This window comes from Lampetra planeri, chromosome 25 (genome assembly GCF_965212315.1).
Source record: "Lampetra planeri chromosome 25, kcLamPlan1.2.h2, whole genome shotgun sequence".
Classification (NCBI taxonomy): Eukaryota; Metazoa; Chordata; class Hyperoartia; order Petromyzontiformes; family Petromyzontidae; genus Lampetra; species Lampetra planeri.
In genome coordinates this window covers 4093379-4115251 of record NC_136131.1, presented here as the reverse complement: position 1 = coordinate 4115251, position 21873 = coordinate 4093379, and the positions used below count along the sequence as shown (strand labels likewise).

The 21873-nt window shown below is 47.8% G+C and overlaps 1 protein-coding gene across 4 annotated transcripts in view; it reads left to right on the top strand.

Moving 5' to 3' along the window:
• The window catches only part of LOC144727255 (estrogen-related receptor gamma-like), a 402552-nt gene that overhangs the window by 144861 nt on the left and 235818 nt on the right, over window positions 1-21873 (top strand). The window lies entirely within an intron of this gene.

Sequence of the window (21873 nt, the reverse complement as noted above, 5' to 3'; positions counted from 1 at the left end):
TGCAACAAAAAGAATGCAATCCCAGAAGGCCATTAGGCTGATGGGATGTAATTAATGTATTTTACCCATGGCGTAATTTGCGAGTAGTTTTTCTCACGTGCCAAATGATGACTGCGACGTTTGGCACCCAAGGGCCCACCCTCTCTCGCGTAACGTTACGGGATATTTTGAAGTCCAACGTGAAGCGGACGGTGCGTATTGTCCGATGAAAAACACCCGCAGCGTTCATCAGGGCGGCCACCGGGTTCACGCCGTGCCGTCGCTTGGCCAGGTCGTCAACCACTTGACGATCGTTCGGCCGTGTTCCCCCCTTGAACGGACGTGTGAAACGCTCGTGCCAGCTCGAGTCAAACGTTCGTGGAAAAAGACAATGGGGACGTCATCGCGTGGCGGCCATCGCTCGTGTACTTCTACCGATAGGAAGCGGTTTTACCCTTGCCGGCAATAAAACAGGGGGTGTTAAGATGTTAAAACACCAAACAGAAACCTTTTGCAAGGAATCCTGTCTGCATCAAGCACACAGACCTATTGGTGAACATGCAAACAAAAACATGCTCTGGTAATGTATGCAATGTCTTTGAAACTGATTGATCCACACCAGAGACAGCCTTTTTTATGGCCTCGTCTCAAACGGTGTTCGACCAGAGAATGCCAAAAGGCGAACAGCACAGAGACAATGCACATATATACAGCTCGGAGCGAGCAGCTACAATATGGGACCTTTCTTGCCAGGATGTTCACCACAAGTACGTGTGGTTGATGCAGACATGATTCCTTGCAAAAGGTTTCTGTTTGGTGTTTTAATATCTTAACACCCCCTGTTTTATTGACAAAAATGGTAAAACCTCTTCTTATATTTTGATACCTGCCAAAAACGGTCCCATATTGTACTTCTTCTACCTGCCGGTCTGTCGTCCTGCCGCTGCACGGCTGCTTTCCGAGCCCCGCTGTTTTGCTGCGCGCCGCGGCAAATAGGCGACGCACGCTTCGGTCCACAAACGGCGGCTCAACGTTCCGAGGGCTTTTAGATTTGACCAGCCGGGTGGCGGCTGTGGCCCCGGTGGCGGTACGGTCTGGCGGACGCGCAGAAAGCTTTGACAGGAGCCATCAGTTCACATTAGCGCACCGCGGCGGGCTTGCGTCTCCCCCGTTTAGCTCAGCTGTGCGGCGCCGGCACAGCTGAGCGCTGCGCCGGCGCGCATCTGCCGCGCGTTGGCCCCAGCCCACGCCCTCGTCCCATCGAATACCTTCACTTGTCCGCGTCTCTCTTACGTGCTTCTCTCTCTCTCTCGCCTGCGTCTCTTTCTTTCTCTCTCTCTCTCTCGCGCGTGCGTCTCTCGCTCTCGCGCGTGCCCGCTCCGCGTTCACGTATTTCGTTTTACTCAGAATCAGACGTTTATTATCCGAGTAAAATAGAAAAGACCCATTGGGTTATGCGGCTCTTTTTTCAACGGCGACTCGGCCAGCAGAGAGACACGACAGCAGACAGCAAGGGTTAATCGACACAATGTCAAAAATGTGAAATATTAATAAAAGCAATTAACACTAAATGATCTTACGAAATAATTACCGTACGCACGTTCACATTTACATTGTTTCGACCTCAATAATGTTTGTGTAAAGGAGAGCACAGAGATGGCAGAGTTGTGATCCCCAGAGGAGAGACAATTTGGTTCCAAAACCTCCACACGAACTGCGGTCATCCTCACAGCAGCGGCTTGTGGCTGCTAGCCATCGAACAGAGACGGTTACCGTATCGCACAATTTCAGATGCGCTTCTGCGGCCGTCTGGAAAGCCATTCCTTCAGATATTAGGCATCCGCTGGAACTATGCACTTTCAAATCATCTAGAATGAACACTCATTTCTTTTCGAACTGCTTTTCTGTGTTTAGTTTATTGTCCTTCCCCCAGCGCCTCCGATTAGCACGTTTGGCTACGTATGGCGCAAAGACAGAAGTTCAACATACACACGTAACTACATAAAACCGCATTGAAACCGAGTGGCGTACGAAATCCAGGAATGTGCCGCCCTTCTCGTTGCAAGGCAACGCTGCCGAGGAGAGGCCGATACGATGCCCCTGTCTTGTCGCGAAGGCCTTTAGCCGTGATGCCCTCGTGGTGACGGACGAGTGGAGAATCGCCAAGGCTCGGCCTAGTTAATGTTAGCTTTGAATGATCGCGGATTGTAATTTGAGACAAGTCTGCCCTTGCTCCCAAACGAGCATTGGACAATGTTCGTTTCCGCTCGGAGTCCTGGGTTCTTTATGTTGCAAGTCGTGAGGTCAGCTGCTCGGAAATGTCTCCATGAACTTCTATTCTACGCCTCTTCTCGAATGCTCTGTCCTCGAATCTCACTCTACCATACCCTTTCAGTCTTGAGTCTGGGGGTAAAAAAAACAAAGTTAATGCTCCCCGTGGTGTTATTTAGCCATCCCTTTGCTCGTCTTGATAGCATCATTGTAGCTCGCTAATAGCACGCATCCCTACAGTCTACGTGGCGAGACAGAGTCATCTGTGTCTTCGAGTACACTAATGACCTTTGTGAAACGTCCCTGCCCGTCTGTGTTTTCATCTCCTTGTCGTCCATTTGTGTGTCCACGTGCGCCCCCCTCCAATCCCGTCACGAGTCTGCTCAGCCATTCTTCTTCCTGACCCCCCCCCCCAACACACACGCGCACAAAAAAAAACCCATCTGTCTATTCGTCCATCCATCCATCCATATAACAAGTGATCAATAAAAGCAATCTATCCAAAGTTTTTGTCATCAACAAGGAGCGGTGTGACAAGGGGTTTTGGGCTGGATATTGAAAGCACAACAGCAGTGGCCACTTGCGCCGCCGCGGCGCGTGGGGTGCGGCGCTCTGATTCAATCGCTCCGCGCACCCCGTGCAGAGACTCAAGCAAAGGAGGAACCGAGTATTTCCATTTGGTGCCACTTGCGAAAGAATTTCTCAACGCAGTGTGCCGCGTCACGGGTGCTCGCTCGGCCAGGTCAGCAGAGATCGTGTGGAGACCACGACTTTGGCCCCTCGCCGTCGTCGCGGGCAAGTTCCACCGCTGGGTCCGGCTGTCATTCGGACCGAGCGTCGCCCAATGCTTCTTTGAGCGCGGAGATGCTTAGAATTATTTTTTTTTGTTATTAGATTTGGGCGATGGATTTGTTTTAATCGCAATGATGGATTGCAAGAGCTGCGTAATAATTCACCACCGCTCCCTGTGTAATTCGATGCATTAGCATCATTCATCACAATTCATCGTGGTGATTTCATTGTAAGGATCGCATTTATTTGTCTGTCTTTTTAACCGTCTCATTTGTATTGGGTTTTTTTTTTAGTTCTCATGTCATTTCAATAGTCTCATTCACTCCTCAGTGTAAAAATTCAGCAGCATATAATTTCCATAATTTGCATAGATTGAGCATAATGTATTCATACGCGCATGAGTCGTGTGTCTGGCTATGTAGGGAAAGGTCTGATTTTAAACCTACGAATCGTGATATTTGTATATTTCAGTACATTATGCTCGAAAGCTACAAAATTGCCTATCCGTATCAGGGGCATCATTTCGATAATGGGTACGTATGAAGAACAACGCATACATCGCAGCAAATTCCCCCCTATCACCCATTCAAATGGATAAAACGGTGAAGCAGTGGAGGATCTGCCGCCGTATAAATGGTAAGCACGCTGAGACTCGCAATCCAGAGGCCGCCGGTCAGATTCACGAAACAGCGGACAGAGTTTCTCAAATACCCCTCCCGCCCCAAACCTTTTCAATGGTCGCACTGGAGTTAGTCTATCGACTGGTCGCTTTGCGGTAGGGCAACGTGCGGTTACGCCCAGGCTTAACCCGAACGACAAGTAGGTGATAGAGAGGCACATGTTGTGGATATTGCCCGTATCGTCCGTTGAAATGAAAAGTGATGTGTTGATAAATTGCTCTGGACTGGCGTGACCCAACATGTCAATGGGGGTAATAAATACCTAAATTGAGCTTCTCTAATTGAGATAAACTGATGGATAAATTCAATGCCATCGATAAATAAATTAAAACATATCAGTGTATCACTTGTGTCACGTAAAAGCCCAGTGATACGTTACTGTAGTGCAATTCTCGTGATTTGCCATCCCATAATCACCATGTAACGTGATGCTCTGATTGGAATCCAGCAGTGGATTGACAAATCATCACGGCCCATGGGCAGATCGCCCCGTAGGTGTCCACTGCACGTTTCGTCATTTGTTTCCACTTTCCTCTCTGTCTTGTGCCAATATGCTCACGTAGTGCGCACATCTTTCAATCGTCGGCTGTAAATTATTGTTTCGTAATCCTGCAAATGAGCACAATGACAGAGGATGCATCTCGCCGTTGGAGGATAGAAACGTGTAAATCACGATCGGAGATTGACTCAGCCCATAATTTGTTCGTGGTAGATAAACTAAGTACAGATATTTTTTGGAAAAAGCAACGGTGGTTGTCCTATAGAAATAATTTATCTCAGAAGATCACTGGCGCAGTGCATGTTTGTGTATATGGAGACACTTTCAATTGTATGCATTAGTATTGAGGATTTAGGGTGCTTGCATTAATAGTACTCTTGCCAATACGACGTTGGTATTACTAAACTTGCAGGTAGTGTGAGTCTTGAATTAATTTATAATAGGCATGACTCAACCCTCTTACCCACACCTCAAGTTCATACACAAAGACCCCTGTATAGAATAAGGTAATCATATCACGTGGTAATTAAAATGCTAAAAATAAATACGCAAAAATAGTGCCAAGGTTTAAGCGAATGTCCTCTTGCCCTTGTTTTTGTATTTGTCCTTCTGCGACAAGAGAAGGACAAGTGACATAAATGCTGATGCTATTTTACTAAATATATTTTTGGCAGTTTAAATCACCGATGACATTGCTCAGAGGTGTGCGTGCGTGCACACTGAAGGTGTATCTGCCAATGCAGCTAAAACCCCGCATGTGCACGCGCACGTCTGTACGCATGCAGCAACCATGTCTACAAAATACGCTGCGGTAGAGCGACTCGCAATAAAGAAAGTTAGGTGTTCAAATCAAGATTGTGGATCGGTTAATCTCATCGTCCCCATGCACGGTAAAGGTGCAGGCCTGCAATTGCTTGCTCGCACCACCGCTGGCGCTAAAAATGACCTCCACTAGAGGGAGCTCTAGGAGGCCCCTGTGGAGGGGTGATCTTTGGGTGTCCCTTTCATTGCTGGTCAAATGTTTTGGTAGGGGCAGGAATACAAACACTGTACCCCGCCACATGTGACCTACTGCTAGGTGGAGAGTGACAGAGAGATTTTGAGAATTAAAAAAACTGCCATGCCAGCGAATCCAACCGGCGACCTTTGGATTTCAATAATAATAATTATTATTTATCTATCAGGGAGAGCCACACTGAGTCTTATGACTCAGGAGGGTCCTGCATTGGGTTTTTATTTTGAGATCTTTCAGCCAATTAATGATGAGCATTTATTGTACGAGTTGGAGGAAACCAGAGCACCGGGAGAAAACCCACACACGCAAGGGGACAACACTTCAATTTCCATACAGATGCAAAGAGATGGCGATTAGTCCACTTGCTGTACTGCCTTCTCCTGGCGAGACACGATATGGCACCTCCTCAACACCCACAGAAAGGGAGTTTCACCACGTGCGTGCGATCCGCCAACCCGTGCTGCACCCACAGTGCTGGATTACAGGCCAGCTGCCTGGCGAACCGTTGCACCACGGGCATGATCCCAGTGGGCTGAATTAAATGAGTACCACTACTGTAGCTAGTCAACAGGCATTGTCTCGTGAGGAGGCTCGCTTATCCTACACTATTTTATATTTATAGGGCGCCTTAGCTCAAGGCGTGAGTGATTTAGATGGCAGGGCCGTGCCAGGGCCGAAGAATTGGTGACCAGAGCAGAGGGCACATGGGGGTCACGAAAGGGCAGGGGAGGGATGGGGAGGAGTGGAGTGGCGAGGGGAGGGAAGAGGGAGAGCATTTGCATGTTAGCCACGTTCCTAAAATGAGTTTCGGGCGGCGGTCATTTCTGCGCGTGGGTGAGGCTCAGGGCCAGAGCCAGAGATGGAGATTGTGTATTTCGGTGGCAATGGCCAGGCTTCGCATAGAACAACCGATCGGTACTTATTCATATTCTTAGGTTTTTTTTCGGTAAAGTCACGTAGGTAAAACATCAAAATTAATGAAAATAAAATAAAATAAAACAAAAATCACGACGTTTCGGAGGCAACACAAGTCTCCGTCATCAGGTGGGACCGACACAGCCGAATTAGCTGCATCAAGTGAGGCAATGATTCAAGATGTAATCCCTTATAATTTATTGACGATCGGGGCGATGATGGTCTGCGTTGACCCCACTCAAGCATCCTTTTGAAATGCAGTGCCACAAACTAAGGTTCGTCCCAAACTCCAGTAAACAATGTTGAAAAGCGAGGTCCACACACCATGCATTTCCATTAAAGTCTGAGACCACCACAGTGTGGCAGGTGGGAGTCACTGTGACAATGAGCGCTGGCCGGCCCAATGCCGCTGGTTCTGTCAGAGAAGACAAAGGCGGCCCAGGGCTCGTGTGAGCTCCACAGCCTTGTGGGGGGATTGACTCTTATCCAATCGGGCTCTGCGGCGATGATGCAATAACAATAACAATTGCTCACCTCATTGGTGGGAGAGGGCATTCATTACCCAAGGGGTAATTGGCTTCAGCTGCTGCTGTGTCTATATGAACGGAGGGGGGCTGTCGACGCGAGCGAAGGGAGAGGAAGGCAGGAGGCCGTCGTTGTATGTTGCGTCTCCTGATGCTGTTCATGTCGGCTGATAACGGTCACGCTGCAGATGGTGATGGTGGTGATGCTATTGGGGGCCTCTTGCGGGGCTGAGAGTTGTTAAAAAAAAGATTGCACAGCGAGCAGTGTTGTGGAGTTCCCCTGATGTTTGAAATCCATTTTTTTTTACACGCAAAATTGTATATTTCATGAATACAAACCGATGCATTTTGCTTTTTGCAAGAGTCAATGGGAATACTGCCACCTATTGACATTGCGAATATGGACTTCATAACCTGCGCATGCGTTGTCGTCTGTTGGGTTCAACGCACTCCGTAGAAGCAGGCTTAAGGTTTGGTAGGGTCCCCAATGGAAAATTCGAATCGGGTTCCTCTGCCATCGCACATTATAATATGTAACTTTCATGGGACGATGGCGCTAGCACTGAATTGAAACCGGCTGCTGAATCTAAAGCGACGTTCAGAGCCACAGTTTCTCCCCGACCGTGTGTATCCATCGGCGGCTCTAAGCCGGTTGTACGAATTCCACATTGCTTTGGTGGGGATCGGTTTATCCATCGGATAAACAACTGTCGGTTTCCTGCAACGTGGTATTTATTTTTAGACCGTGGTGGGATGATGGGATAAGCTGTCCCCCCACCCCCACCCGTCCAGGATTTGAACTCACATCCTTGCCTGGAGTATTCGAATCGCAAGTGCCATTTGGCTGGTGCATGTAAAACGAAATCAAAGCGAAGGAGTCATTTTTCTGCTCAAATGAGCGGTGCTCATCTCCTCTTCAAAGTTTTGAGCCAGTGGAAAGATGTTAACTCCCTCGCGCCTGCTTTACAGGAGATCTTGGGATTGATCCACCACATCGACGCCTGTATATTTGGAGTTTGCATGTCTCTCTACCAGTGGTCGCATAGCTTTTCCCTCCACATTTAGTTTCAAGATACCTGGTAAAATTAAAATAGTATATTCACGTGGTAGGAGCACGCCTATCCAGGAGACAACCTCTGTTGATTTCCCCCACAAAGCTATACTCATTGTAGCCACCCCAGCGCAGGAAGATGCGCTGAATCATTTCCGACTAGGAATTTAACTCACGCACGCTCTGCTGCTCGAGGCATCCGGCCGCATGAGCGTTACCAAACCGTGCCCAAGAACAGAGAGCGCGCCTCGTGGGGGGCCGCTAATTCATTTACGAACGGTAAGCACGACCGTCGACCGATCACCGCCGTGACTCACGTGATCAACGTGGACATTGGGCGAGGAGAGCGGACGTTTTTAGGACCGGCGATTGTTGCGTTGAGCCAATAATGCGGCACGCCGAACGTTAAGTCATCGCGCATTCATTCGCGAGACCAAGTTCGAAATCCACATCTGCCCGCCCGCGAATGTTTGCTCGAAGGTGTCACGGTGCCGCGCGGCAATGCTCAATGCGGTGCACGCCGTGTCTGAAGATGTGAGCACGCCAAGCGCTTTGTAAAAATGCGCTCGGAGGATTTTCTCAATTCACTCAGCTAAAGCCCCGATTTGTCACCCTCGTGACTTGCATCACATCTGCCCGCAATTATGCTGCGTCACAGTGCTCCTCTCAGAGTCGGAGGGCGGTTGCGAGTTCACGTTGTAGCCAGAGAGTCGCTCAGCCCCATCGTCTCTCATGTAGAGATGTGGGAAGTCAACATACATTTACAACAGGGATACTGGCCTCTGCGTGCGACACCAAAGCGGTACCCTTGAAGTGTAGTACCACCCCACACTCGTTTGTGCAATGGGCACATCGTTTCTTATTTGCAGGGCCCACGGAGACTCTTGATGACGCTAAGTGTTAAAGCTCTGATGCTGTGAACTAATGTCTTGAAATGGTTGCTTATTAAATTCTTTGGTACATGGGTATACCATGATGAGATAAATGTAGACAATTATCTCTGGAATGTGCGTGATGGGCGGTGGAACCCTTTTTAGGGGGCATAATTGTTCACCAACTAACACTAACTAGATTAATTTCATTCTAAACTACTGTACTCACGGAGTGATTTTTTTACGTGTTCATGTGCCCCGTGTCAGAGTACTCAAAATAATGATTTGTGTCCGCAGTATTGATTCAAGATAAGCAAACAAGGAAACTTTGTACTAGTTTGAACGTAATTTCAGGGCCTGCGTAATTTCAGCAGCGTTGGTTCAAGACAAGCAAGCTATCGACCGGTTTCGACATACTGCTTCTTCCGAGCAGTCAGCCTTGATTGAATCAATACTGATAAAATGCACTCCCAGAAGGCCGTGCGGCTGGTTTGTTGTGCAAGAAGTGCTTTTATCTTGTATGTGGAAATACGGATTTGTGAAGATGACAGATTGCCCGCTTATGAGTTCGGTACTTAGAGGGACATGTTACAGAACATCTTCATGGTCACGATATGTTAACTACCTCGCCTGGTATACAGGAGGTCGTGGGTTTGATCCCAACTCTGACAGCCTGTATATTTGTAATTTGCATGTTCTTCCCATGGTTGCGTGGATTTTTCTCCAGGTTTTCCGGTTTTTCCCTCCACATTTAGAACCATGCGTTTAGAGTGTTTGGCCACAGTACATTTTTACATGATAAGCCACTTCGTTCGGCTTTCATTTGTGCCCAGATGGCTTCTGTAAAAGTCCAACATAGCTCAGTGGGCCTTACCTGGTCAAATAAAATAGTAAATGAAATAGTTACTTCTGAAATCTCTCCAAGGAACTCCTTACCCACACCCTGCCCTGCTATAGAGATATATCTTCCTTCCACAGCAGGCAAAACCGACGCGTTTAACTTCGCCAGGTTTAGTGCGGAGCGGGAACTTAACGTGATGGCTTCGTGGAGCAGGTGGTCACGGCAGAGGCCATCAACTCCAAGGTCTCACCAGTGCCAGATCTGCATCGTGACCCGAGCCACCCGGCCACCTGGCATGCGCATCACCGTCGGCGTCATCTTTCATCCCCTTTCGCCAGATTATTAAGCGGCAATGGAGCCGTGTGAATGTCCACCCGTGGTTCCCTTTGCCGGGCCCAGTACGAATGCTTCGCTCGAGCTCAGTCCCTCTGTTTTTCTAGATCTCTCATGAGTGCCTGCATCTCTCCACCCAGTTTGTGTTTGTCTCCCCCTACTTATATTCCCTTTCACATCTGTGTCACACCGTCAGCTGTGGGATCCTGGCCGGGTTCATTGTGTAGTTTTATTCCATTGACTTTGTCTCATGAGGTTGTTTTCAGCCCGAACTATCTACTGCGCTCCATAATAGAGTTTTTTTTTTAGTTAGATCGCGTAAATATAAACGTGTCGTTAAACCCGCGGGTGGTGGCGGGTTTAATGAAACATTTATATTTATGCGAAGTATCCCAAATAAAAGCCCCTCCGTTATGAATATTGGTCGCGAAAGCCACCGTGTTAAACGTATCTACTAGACTACCTCAAGTTCTTTAATTGCCATGTAGTATCGTACGGCACGCTTCGATAATTCCCTACAGAAACCAGCTGCAGGCTACAGGAACTGGTTGGTCGGTGCTGTTTGCTGGAATCACGGTCATAAGGTCAGGGACTGTGGGGGCTAATCACGCGGCCTGTAATCCAGCACTGTGGATGCAGCAAGGGTTGCGAAACTCCCTTCCTAAGGGTATCGAGATGCATGAATCGGTCCGTAACAACTTGATGTGTCGAGGACGGCAGAACTTGGGCAATTCACGACACCGGGTGCTGCCTTCCCACTTTTCTTCGGTCCCCCGCGCCTTTCAGTTGTTCTCACAGAGACGCTCTGAATCTGATTCGGTGGAGAACATTGCTGACCAGCACTCTTAGCTATCAGGCTGCCTGAATGGTTTAACGGAGTTAATCAGCTTTAGTAACCCACCATTCACCTAAACTTCCATTGTTAAACAATGACAACATTAAATGCAAACGATGCTGGAGTAATGTATTTCGGTAATTAACTACGTAAAGGTTTAGCGAAACGGAAGATAGATATTTAAATATGTAGCTTCTGGAGTGTTTGGATAGTTCTTATGATGATATATTTGCTTGTATGTACGTACGTGTGCGTACATGCCGGGGGCAATCTAAGTAACCGGAGAATGCCCACACAAACGAGGGGGATAACCCTCAAGACGTGACTGTGAATATCGTCGCCAGATGCCATCGGTTGCAAAAGGAATTATCCAAACGCACCCGAGTAGAATTTTTCTTTAAACAAAAAATGTTTTACAGCATCAACATCGATTCGTCAACGTAACCTGTCCTTTTCTTTATTTAAGTCGTGAATGCGCCGCAGTTGATGACCGGCAGAAATGTCAACCCCTTGCGCTCGTCACATTGTCGTCTCAGCTTACTAACAGAACTCAGCATTAACGATCACACCGTCTTATCTGCAGATGAAGGGGCGCGCTCGTCATTTATATATAAAGCGGGCGAATCCGAGACGCGCTTGGATGATGGCTATAGGCGTGCGCGTGTGGGTAGACGCATTGATTTATGGATGGGCGGATGGACGGAGCGAGAGAGATTTGCTTACTTACCTCGGAGTAATTACTGCAAGCCACCCTTATTGCTCACTGCCTCACTTATTTATAGATATCCATACTCGAGTATGCCTGATGCTGTCGATTTCGCAGATTGTCAGTTGACTTCCTTTGACGGTGCCGATGTGTAATTTCAGCAGAAGTTGGTTCATCTAATCAAATTAAAGATTTGCCATCCCGTGACTGTGACTGTTAAGACAACGGGGCGTCATTCACACACATCGGCAACTGCGATTGTCATCGCAGATATGTGAACATTACCTGCGGTTGTCAATGATCATTATTCATTTATACGCAGTCCCTACTTTCCTTGATAGACGCTCAAAATCACTGGTCGCAATTTAAGTGAATACACGATTTGATGCAAGGCCATACGTGTCTACGTACCCAGATGATTTATGTGGCAATGTTCATCTGCATTGGCAGCCCTGTGTCCCCGTGATGGAAATTCCACATTCCTCTTGTCGGAGGCCAGTCTATTACAAAGGACAACTGCTTTTGAAATAAAGGATATCGATCAATATATACTGTATAAAAGTCTATAAACCCTAAATAATTGTGAAAAAATAAAAGTGAGCTCTCATTGAGATAAATTAGTTTGCATACAAATGATTCATTGATAGGATATTAGAGTGCACCATTCCATATTGATATAGCAATAGCATAGTACAGTGTTGCGTGTTTCTGTATTTGGTAATTAAACAATGATCATGCAATGGATGGACTCACCCCCGTCATACGAATGTGGATTTTACCACGATTGGAGCAGGGCTGTTAACAGACGATGAGCACTGTGTAACCGCACCATCGCAAGCTGTTGACACGCAGTGCTTTATTCCCATTGCAGCATGCTGTATACAGATGCAATCACGTTTGGCATGGGGGACAGTGTTTAAGGAGCGATAACACAATGTAATGTTACCATTACCAATTACCGTGATGTATATGTTTATTGAATAACGTTACTAATATTACAGAGCATTTAATGAAGAACATGTCCCTAATGGTGGTAGTCACAGGCTGTAACGTATTATTATTACGCACATTGTGATTACCCCAGCCCGCATGTCCAAATATGTAGGTCAACAGTGAAAATGAACACAGTGGTCCTGCATTATGGACAATGGATATTCGCACAGCGTGGGGCTAATAAGGTTAATTGGCTAGGACTCCCAAATGTCTGCTCCCCGCTAACGGATACTCCGGCTCGTACACTTAACGTGCGTGCGCTCCTTGGGACGCGGACGCGGTGCAACGGTTAGCGGAGGTCGCCGGTTTTTTGGAGCGGATCTCCCCGCGCAGGCGGCGAAGAGGCGACGGCGCAAGTTTCTTGAATCTCTCCACGCACGCTGCCTGCCAACGCCGGCTCTGTCCACCCAGAATATATTTTTAAAAAAACGGAAACAGCACAGTTAGGTGTGGTAAAGTGCGGGTACTGCCACATCTCGCAGGATGTGTGGCCATTGTGGAGGTGCAGGCCAAACTGCCCTCCGTAGAGGGACTTTTTTTAGTGGAGACCCTTCTGCCAGCAGTGGCAGTGAGCAGGGAAATGCAGGGCTGCACCTTTATCTTGTATAAGGTCCAAAAGTGGATTGCATGCTGAGGACGTATATTGTAGCACATAGTGAATTCGTTTAATTCAAATATTTGTATGTATTCTAGATTTGAAGCTTTCGTGACTGCAAGGAATCATCTTCTTAGGTTTTTTACCGAAAAAACCTAAGAAAATTTGTATGTATGTTGAATTCCCTTCGCACCGTAATATGAGCAGATGCATATTGTATACAATAACAAACTATAGATGCTAAAATAAAACCCAACAATGTATTTATTTTAGTGGAGTCCTACATTCAGACTATTGGACAATCCCTGAATGAGTCTGTTGTGCATTGGAGCAAAACAGTACGTAGAGAAAGCCCATGCACACAAGGCAATAGACACTCGTCAAAAAAAACCTCGACCTACTTGCTGGACTGTCGTCAATTGGCCACCACGTATGCCAACGGATGGGTTGGTGTCTTGTGCATTCGAACAAACTCTGTGCGACTCATGAATCCCAATCTCAAAGTATGAATCCAGTAGCAGCGTGGATCTTTGTCAGCTTCTATCAGCTTAAGTATAATAGTACTGCGCTGGGGAGGGCGAGAGGGTGGGGGGGGGCTAACCGGGGGGGGGGATTCATCACAAGACTCCAAACTATTTAAAACGTTTGGCTGATCCTGCCCTTTGAGTGGAACCATGTATCCTTGAGGCCATGCCTTTTGGGGGCCCATATTCAAAATCATTGGTTTTGGACTATATTTGTGCCACAGCTGAGCTTTCTGGCCCCTTCTAGAACATCATTGGAATTGGCATGAGACACTCCCAGTCAGAATGTCTTCATGTTATTATTGTCCATGTACTGACCGTGCTTAACTTAGATGTGAAATGTTTTATTGAAATATCAAATGGAGAGAACTTCGGTTCTCTTAAATGGAGTGGGGGGGGAGCTAAAATTCGTATCAAATAGTGAAAAATATGAATTGGGCAGGATGGAAATGTGGAATTTCCAGCACTAGTTCAGGGCCACCATCAGAATTGAGAAACGTGGCATTGTACACGACTCAGGGGCTTGTAGTCCACCACGCCGCATTGTACGCGCATTTACACATTCGGTACACACGCTGCGTTGCGTCGCCGTTCACAGGGGAAGAACGGACGCCACATATATATGCACTGCAAACCGTTACACGGAGGACATTAGCAGAGCACGTTAACACTCCCAACTCGGCGCGCGGCTCAACGCGATAAGTCGTGCGGCGGCTGCGATCACACCCCGGCACCAACCCAACACGCAAGTCAGCCCTCCCTCATCCTTCCCCCAGCGCAGCCAGCCACCCTCCCACCCACATCGCCACCACCACCCCGTGTCTCCAGCCATGCACCCCCCCCCCATCCCAATCCAAAGCCAGAGCCCACCCCCACTGCTATCCCACAACACCACCACCACCACCCCCAACCTCCAGCGCTGCCTGTCATTCTCGCGAGGAGCGCGCTCCTTTTGCCATTGCGCGAGTCGCGGGCTGCCGCTCCGGGCTTCAATAATAGCGACGGATTCGCAGGTGGCCGTGCAAGGCAGCAGCACCCGGGTTCCCTTCACACGCGAGGTAGCAAACGCCCGTGCGGGTCTCACGGACTGGACGAAGGGGAGAGAGTGACCCGGGGCAAGCGAGCCGGCCCGCAGCAGCAGCAGCAGCAGCCTTTAGCCCGCGGGACTGCCCAAGCCACCGTGCGAGTTTCGTGAGCTCAGCGAGACGGGGAAAGAGAGGAGAGAGGAGGGGGGGGAACATCGATATCTGCAGTGAGGTTTTTAAGCAGCCGGTTTCTCTGCCAGCAGAACTCAGTGGAGACACAGTGGTAAGAGAGAGAGAGTGGAGGAGAGAGGGAGGGAAGGGGAGGGATAGCGTTAACAACTGGCCTCTATGCAGTATGAATTAAACGGCTGCGAGTTTGAACAACGGCAGCTGACTCGAATGTGACAACGCCTTCAATCCACTGCAGCCAGGAGTGGAGTTTGGAAGAAAAATAAATCGAACGTCAAGATAGAGCAGAAAACAAGCAGACAGTCGTGTTCTTCTCTGTGCGTCTTCATTCAGACCGACGTTGAGTTGCGTAAAAACTTCTGAAAGTCAAGCACTTGCACGTGAGTTTTTTTTCAAGGAACCTTTCGTTGCTCTCAATGGATGTGTGCCCGTGCTGTGTTTTTTTTTTATCATGACAGTGGTAGTTGCGTGGAACGCGGTGCGTTTGCTTGTCAATGATTGTGACGAAAGTGTTTAATGTGGGTGGTAATACGGACACTTAAATTTGATGCAATTGCTTTGCTGTTTCGTAATCATTCTGAATTGAGATTGCACTAGCAATGAATCAGAGGTTACGGGCAAAACATACGAAAGAGGCGTTAATTTCGGGAAGAAACAAGGAATGACTGTTACCTGCCCGTAAATGCCATCGATCTAATAATGGCAACCATGCGATGAAATCACGGCGGGCAGTGAAGTTTTTCTTGACATTGTCTCATAACGCGTCGTATGTATTTATATTGGACTTCTTTCGTACCGTACATAGGCAACCACGCTAATCGTAGGTGCGTTCTATCTGTTAACATCTGTTCATGTTCGCGTATGATACTGGTACGGAATGAAATCTTGCAATTAAATAAAAAAAAACACATTTTTAATGCGTGCAAATAAAATTACTGCTTGCAATTTGTTGAGTGGGAGAAGATTTTGAACATGATCACTGTGGAATCGTAATCGTGATGCCTGTACTCAACATGAGCGAACAAACATTCTTATTTTCTTTCTACAAATTGTCATTGTTTTGGTTATAAGCCGAGTATAATATAGCCACAGTAATGAGCGCCAACCGTGTCCCTTATTCGTAATGCTGTGTTCTTGTAAATATTTACAAATGTAATGGTGCCGAGTGCATTATACGGAGCCTCTTATTAAAGAGAGCATACGCGAAGTTCTGCACACGAACGCGTTTAAACAAGAAACTGAACCGTTTAGTTTGATCAAACACGGGGACCACAGCCGTAATGAATGTGAGTGGATACGATCTAGTGTACATTCCTATTCCGCGTAATAGCCATCGCTGAGTAAAATGTGAATCTCAAACTCACGACATCCACTTTTTTGGGGAAGTGGGAGAAAGGTAAGATTTTTATCTCGGTGGCTTTTCGACTATTTAAATATTTAAAAAATGTGTTTTACCATTCTGGTCTAATGCACTTCATTCCTTAGTGACATCCTCTCCAGTAAAAGAAAACAAGCACAAACTAGCTATGTTAAATGCACCGATAACAAAATACAGTGATAAAACATAATGTCGTGATAACTCTATAATGTAGGCGTTTTTTTCTTCAAAAGTGCTCTCCATTGTAATGATGCATTTTACTGAGTGTGTTAATATCGACGCTTGTGCCACAGTGAAAATAAATACGTAATACAACCCAACACGCTCCTCAACAACACTGCCTTCAGAGAAATGAACCATGTATGATTGGCGACGTTTCGGGCAATGGCCCTGAGGCAGTGTTGCTGACGGGCGGGTTGAGTTTGCGTGTTGATTGTGCTTGCTGCACCACTGCGAAAGTGGCGGCAGCAGCATAGCCAAATAATTCGTGAAAATAAAACGCGCAAGCGATTGTGTGTTCTATTGTTGGTCTCAAACCCGCGAACCTGACGTGTAAATGAATACACATCCTTCCTGTTAATTACCATGTTATATATGTACACACGCAGCATACATTTGCAATGTGCTTCTACAGTATTGTCATGCCTTAACGTTATCCAATAGGCTCTATTATAATAATAATAATTATTATATAGTAAGACCGTGGCTCATGAGCACATGGTCCAAAAGTGTATGCAGATACATCACTGTAAGTGTACACACGCACCGCGCCACCACTGCATGATTTTTTTTTTTAAGAACCCTCTGTTTGGCATTGGTGTAATTGCACTTTTTACAACCCTTATTGCAAATCTTGCAATGTATGAATAGAACATTAGTGGTGTGATTTTTTTACAATCATGTTTATTAGCCCAACATTAAGTATATTCACATCGTTACACAATACGATTTAAAACAGCCACATCGCGATCATTAAATGTGGCATTACTACAACGTGCACGATGTTAATCTTACGCACGCACGCGGTATTCACAGGTCATCATCGCCGCTGTAGCAACTTGCCTGGCCATACGCTCGTAAAAGTCGCGAGCTCGCATCCCAGTCAAGGGTTGAATCGTCCCCATCATCCCCTGAGGGTCAATAAAGCAGGCATCGCGGTGGCAATTTCCTCTGGGGAGGACTGGTCCCGGCCATTGGAATGTGTAATTTCCCACTCGTTTTTGGCTCAGTGTGTCCACAAAAGGCACGGGCCACTGCCCATCTCTCAGAGGTCGCAACCGGGTACCCGATATCCGTACCCTACCCGATACCCGGCTACCCGTACCCGGCCGGGTACGGGTAGCCGGGTAGCCGTTTGCGACCCTGGTGCGGCCGGGTACGGGTACGGGTAGGCCGTGAGTCACTGGTGAGTCACCGTTTGTCACTCATTTCGGGTAGGGTACTGGTAGGGAACGGGTACCCGTGCCCAGCTGGGTATGGGTACCCATTTGCGACCCTGGTGCGGCCGGGTACGGGTAAGGAATCAAAACCCGTTTGCGACCTCTGCCATCTCTATCGCACTTGAGCAAGAGAGACGCATCTCTTGACGGCTCAACTTCCACACAGTCCGTGTCGCGCCGCGCTTGCGCGTTGCCGCGTGGCTTTGACGTTGCCGAAAGAAAATAAAAAAACCAGTCCCTGCAATTGTCGCCTCTTCGAGTCAAACGCTTCATGAACTCGCTCGAGATGTACGTATATATATATAAAATAGCAATGTCCGTCTGGGACTATTAAATATCCATCATTATTCCATACGCGCCAATCTCTGTAACGCCACCGGTAATTGTGTTTTATGCCATTCCGCCCGCGAGGGTATAATTGCTTTCTCAGCGCGAGAGTTTGCTCAGAATTAGAACGGGGGGGGGGGGGGTGGCGGGCAAGAGGAAGAAGGGGGGCCCAAGTGCCCTCCAACGGCTCACGCCACGGCGCGCTGGCGGTCCGTTTAAAGGGAGCAATCACAGCACGTGGCTAAAGCGATGATTACTGAGGGGGGGGGGGGGGGGGGTTACCCTACTTTATTCATTTTTAGCAGAAGTTTTTTTTTTATATCCCCGCACAGCCAAACAGATTCACACGCCTGGACCAAAACCGCTGCTCCCCCCCCCATTCCCCCCCCCCCACCGCGCTCTTTAAATAGCCCAATGCCCGATTGTGCGTAGCTCCGAGTCAAATGCGGCGAATTGTCTCCTTTAAAAGCCGGTGGGGCGACCCTCTGCTGTGCACGGCTTAATAAGCACACGGATCGCCCCGCGCAGGTGAACGCTCCTTGGGCCGTCGCGCCAACGTGCCGAGACGATGCTCGCGCCCAGCGTGGAATTTCACCAAAATGAATATTGGGGGAAGCGGATCCCCCGTTGCCGCAGCGTGTGCACGGCGGACGGAGATGTCGAATTATCTAAACCGCGGGAAAGGCACCGTTGGCATCGAATGTCGTCGGTGTGCCGTGCCTGATTTGGGCCAGTTTGAGGATTATTTTGAATAAGAATTGCCGCCCCGGGGCGGTGTTCTGACGGCATTGCCCCCGTCACTCGAAATTAGAAGGTTGTAACTTCAAATCCTGCCCGGGTATCATCTTAGCCCATTTCGCAGAACGTTAACAATGAATGAGGTTCGGAGAAACAAAGAATAATCCTGCCGTGGGAACGTGGAAATTCCATCATCAGTTCGGGGCCACAGATAAATTACAAGCAGTTATTTTCTTGTTTCATTTCAACTGTCGCGTTTGTATTCTCACGTTTTTATATATGTTGTCATCTCCTCGTCTGTTACCATTATCCAAAAAGTACCCAATAGGATTTGATTACCAGATATCAAATCTTGCATAATACCTTCTTACACCACAATTCACGTCATGCAGCCCCACCATCACAGTTTAATTAAATCCAGAATTAAGGTGATGCTAAAATGTTATTCAGTGGACATTCACTTAATCAAATGCATACTCTGCTTCTTGGGTTACCGTCATGGATAGACAAGTCCACTGCAATGGGAATGCCATAGTAATGTGGAATTTCCATGATTGGATAGTGTTCATCTCTTACGGGCAACTACAACAGTTCGACGATGCGTCCTCGTTCACAGGCACGATGTTCGACGTTTCGCTTCACAGCCTTTCTTCTGGAACTGAATTTGCGGTATAATCGGACAACCCGACAGAGGGCTTATCCAGCGCGGCCGCGATAACCAACGCAGCAGCCGCAAGAGATGAGCGCCACCCAACACGGAGACGCCTTGACAAAGTTGCAGTGGTCGTCCACACATATAGATATGCAAAGACAAAGATCCCCCGTACTGCCTTGAACAGACTGTAGTGGCAAATGCTGTTCGCGATCACCTAAGAAGGGCGGCACGGCACACGAGGTGGTGGGTGGCCAGCACCACACCCGGCCGCCTTTGTCTCCCCCGTCCTGACGTTTACATGCCATAACAGGTACTCAGTTTAAGGCTGAGTTTACCTTGGGGGAGGCCCAGGACCAGATTCAGATATTCGCCACTGTTATTAGTCGTGAGCGGGAATCAATCTCAAGATTGCTGGGTTCGTAGCGTTGCTAACCACTACACTACCGTTCCCCACCACATATATCACACACACAGACAGACCTTTCCTTTGCAGCTCAATTAGCCAATGTATCTGTGCCACGATTCTCTCTTTGTTCATTATAGGTCTATAAATAAGGGTTCCTTTACACCAACAATTAAAAATAGACTCAGATTACAGCGAGTACGCACGATAGGCCTTTCCACTAAACGTATATAATCATTGTTGTTCGGCAGATTAAAGGGAATCCTTACGTAGTCACTTTTATCTTTGTTTGTGCGTTCTTAAATCGTAGATGTCTAAAAATATCAAAACAGAACAGTCACAAATGAACTACGAGTTAGTCGTGTATCCAGTCACGTTCAAATGAAATTCTGTTTGTGGTTCAAATAATCAAATCTTTTTACGAAGATTTCATCGGTTAACGCTTTGAAATGTGCACATTTATACCCGCAGTGCATGCAAATGCACTTTGTAGCATTGTACAATAAAGCGTCACCCGTTTTAGGGGAAAAAACAGGGTCTTCGTCATTGATACCTCTTTGCAAACGGAAACGTTAATTTCCACGAGCTTTCCGTGCAATGTTGTGTCGAACAGGCTTCAGTGCTGTATATTTAATTTTTAAAATAACCTAATACTGAGTCCCAGTTGAGCTATTAGAGTCGAGGGATTTTTTTTCGTAGCATGTCCCTCCGATCGGTCAGTATGATATCACGTTGTGTTGCGAAACGACGCTGGAAGATGGTTAAACGGCGATGAGATGTTAACTACCTCGCCTGGTATACAGGAGGTCGTGGGTTCGATCCTGTCCCCTGACGCCTGCTGCGTATTTGGATTTTGCATTTTTCTCTCCCCAGTGGTCGCGTTGATTTCGCTCCGGGCGCGCCGGATTTTCCCCTCCACATTTAGAATCAACATCACGCGTTTAGAGTTACTTGGCTGCTGTAAATGTCCACGTGATAAGCGACTTCGTCGAGCTATCATCTGTGGCCAGGTAGCTTCTGTAAAAGAGCTACGTAGTTCAGTGGGGCCTTACTTGGTAAAATAAAACAAATTGTAGTTTATAGATGGTTGTCTCTTCAGAGAGCCTTTCCTAAGAACAACCGCTAGATGGCAGATTAAGTGGTCTAGATCGCTAAAGTATATATCAATAGGTGAAACAAACAGAGCTATGAAGTGTATAGTAATGTAGTGTCATTCCCTTGTTTGTGTACCGACTATCGTTATAATAACTCACTCGACATTCTCACAGACGCTGCGGTATGTGGCAACATTTGGCAAATTATTCCGTCGGGAAAACCCCATGCAATAAAAAATGTATATATGTAAATGTGTGTTGTGTGTATTACGCGTGAAGTCAGATCTTAAAGGTGATCTGGTTAGATGGTATTGTGGTCATACCACAGCTGATAATCGGAAGGTTGATAATGAAAACCCTGGTCAAGGCATAATTAGACCTATCATCCTTATGTACGTATAAAAATGTGTACAACTTTCGGAAAAGTCTACATTGGTTGTCCTGTGGAATGACTCGTCCTCGTCACAGGAATGTGGCATGTCCACCACTGGCCTAGGAGCACAAATGGATGAGAGCACCCCACAAAGCTCATTTGAACTGATTTGACACTGATTTGAACTGATTTGACAGTGATTTGTGGCTAAAATGCACGGAACTCGTAGAAAAATCGTATTCTCTCAATTATTCGCCGTGAGTAACAAACATAAGGGCTCATGAAAAACGGGTTTATACCGGTGGCCATCCGATATTCAAAACCCAGGATCTTGTGTGGTGCATTTTTTAAAGTGCCGACTTGGGATATAAGCCCTCTGAGCTGCCCGGCCATCTCAATGTCCCGCAAGCGTTGAGCTCACGCCGTATGCACGCTCGCCCACTCGCCCGATCGCTCGCACACACGCTCGCCCACTCACCCGCTCGCCAGCACACCCACTCGGCCGCACAGCTGCTCACCCGCTCACCCACTCACCCGCTGGCCAGCACACCCGCTCGCTTGCTCACCCGCTCACCCACTCGCCAGCACACCCACTCGCCCACACACCCGCTCACCCGCTCACCCACTCACCCGCTCACCCACTTACCCGCTGGCCAGCACACCCGCTCGCTTGCTCACCCACTCACCCGCTCGCCCACTCGCCCACTCACCCGCTCGCCCACTCGCCTGCTCGCCCACACACCCGCTCACCCACTCACCCGCTGGCCAGCACACCCGCCCGCTTGCTCAACCACTCACCCGTTCGCCCACTCGCCCGCTCACCCACT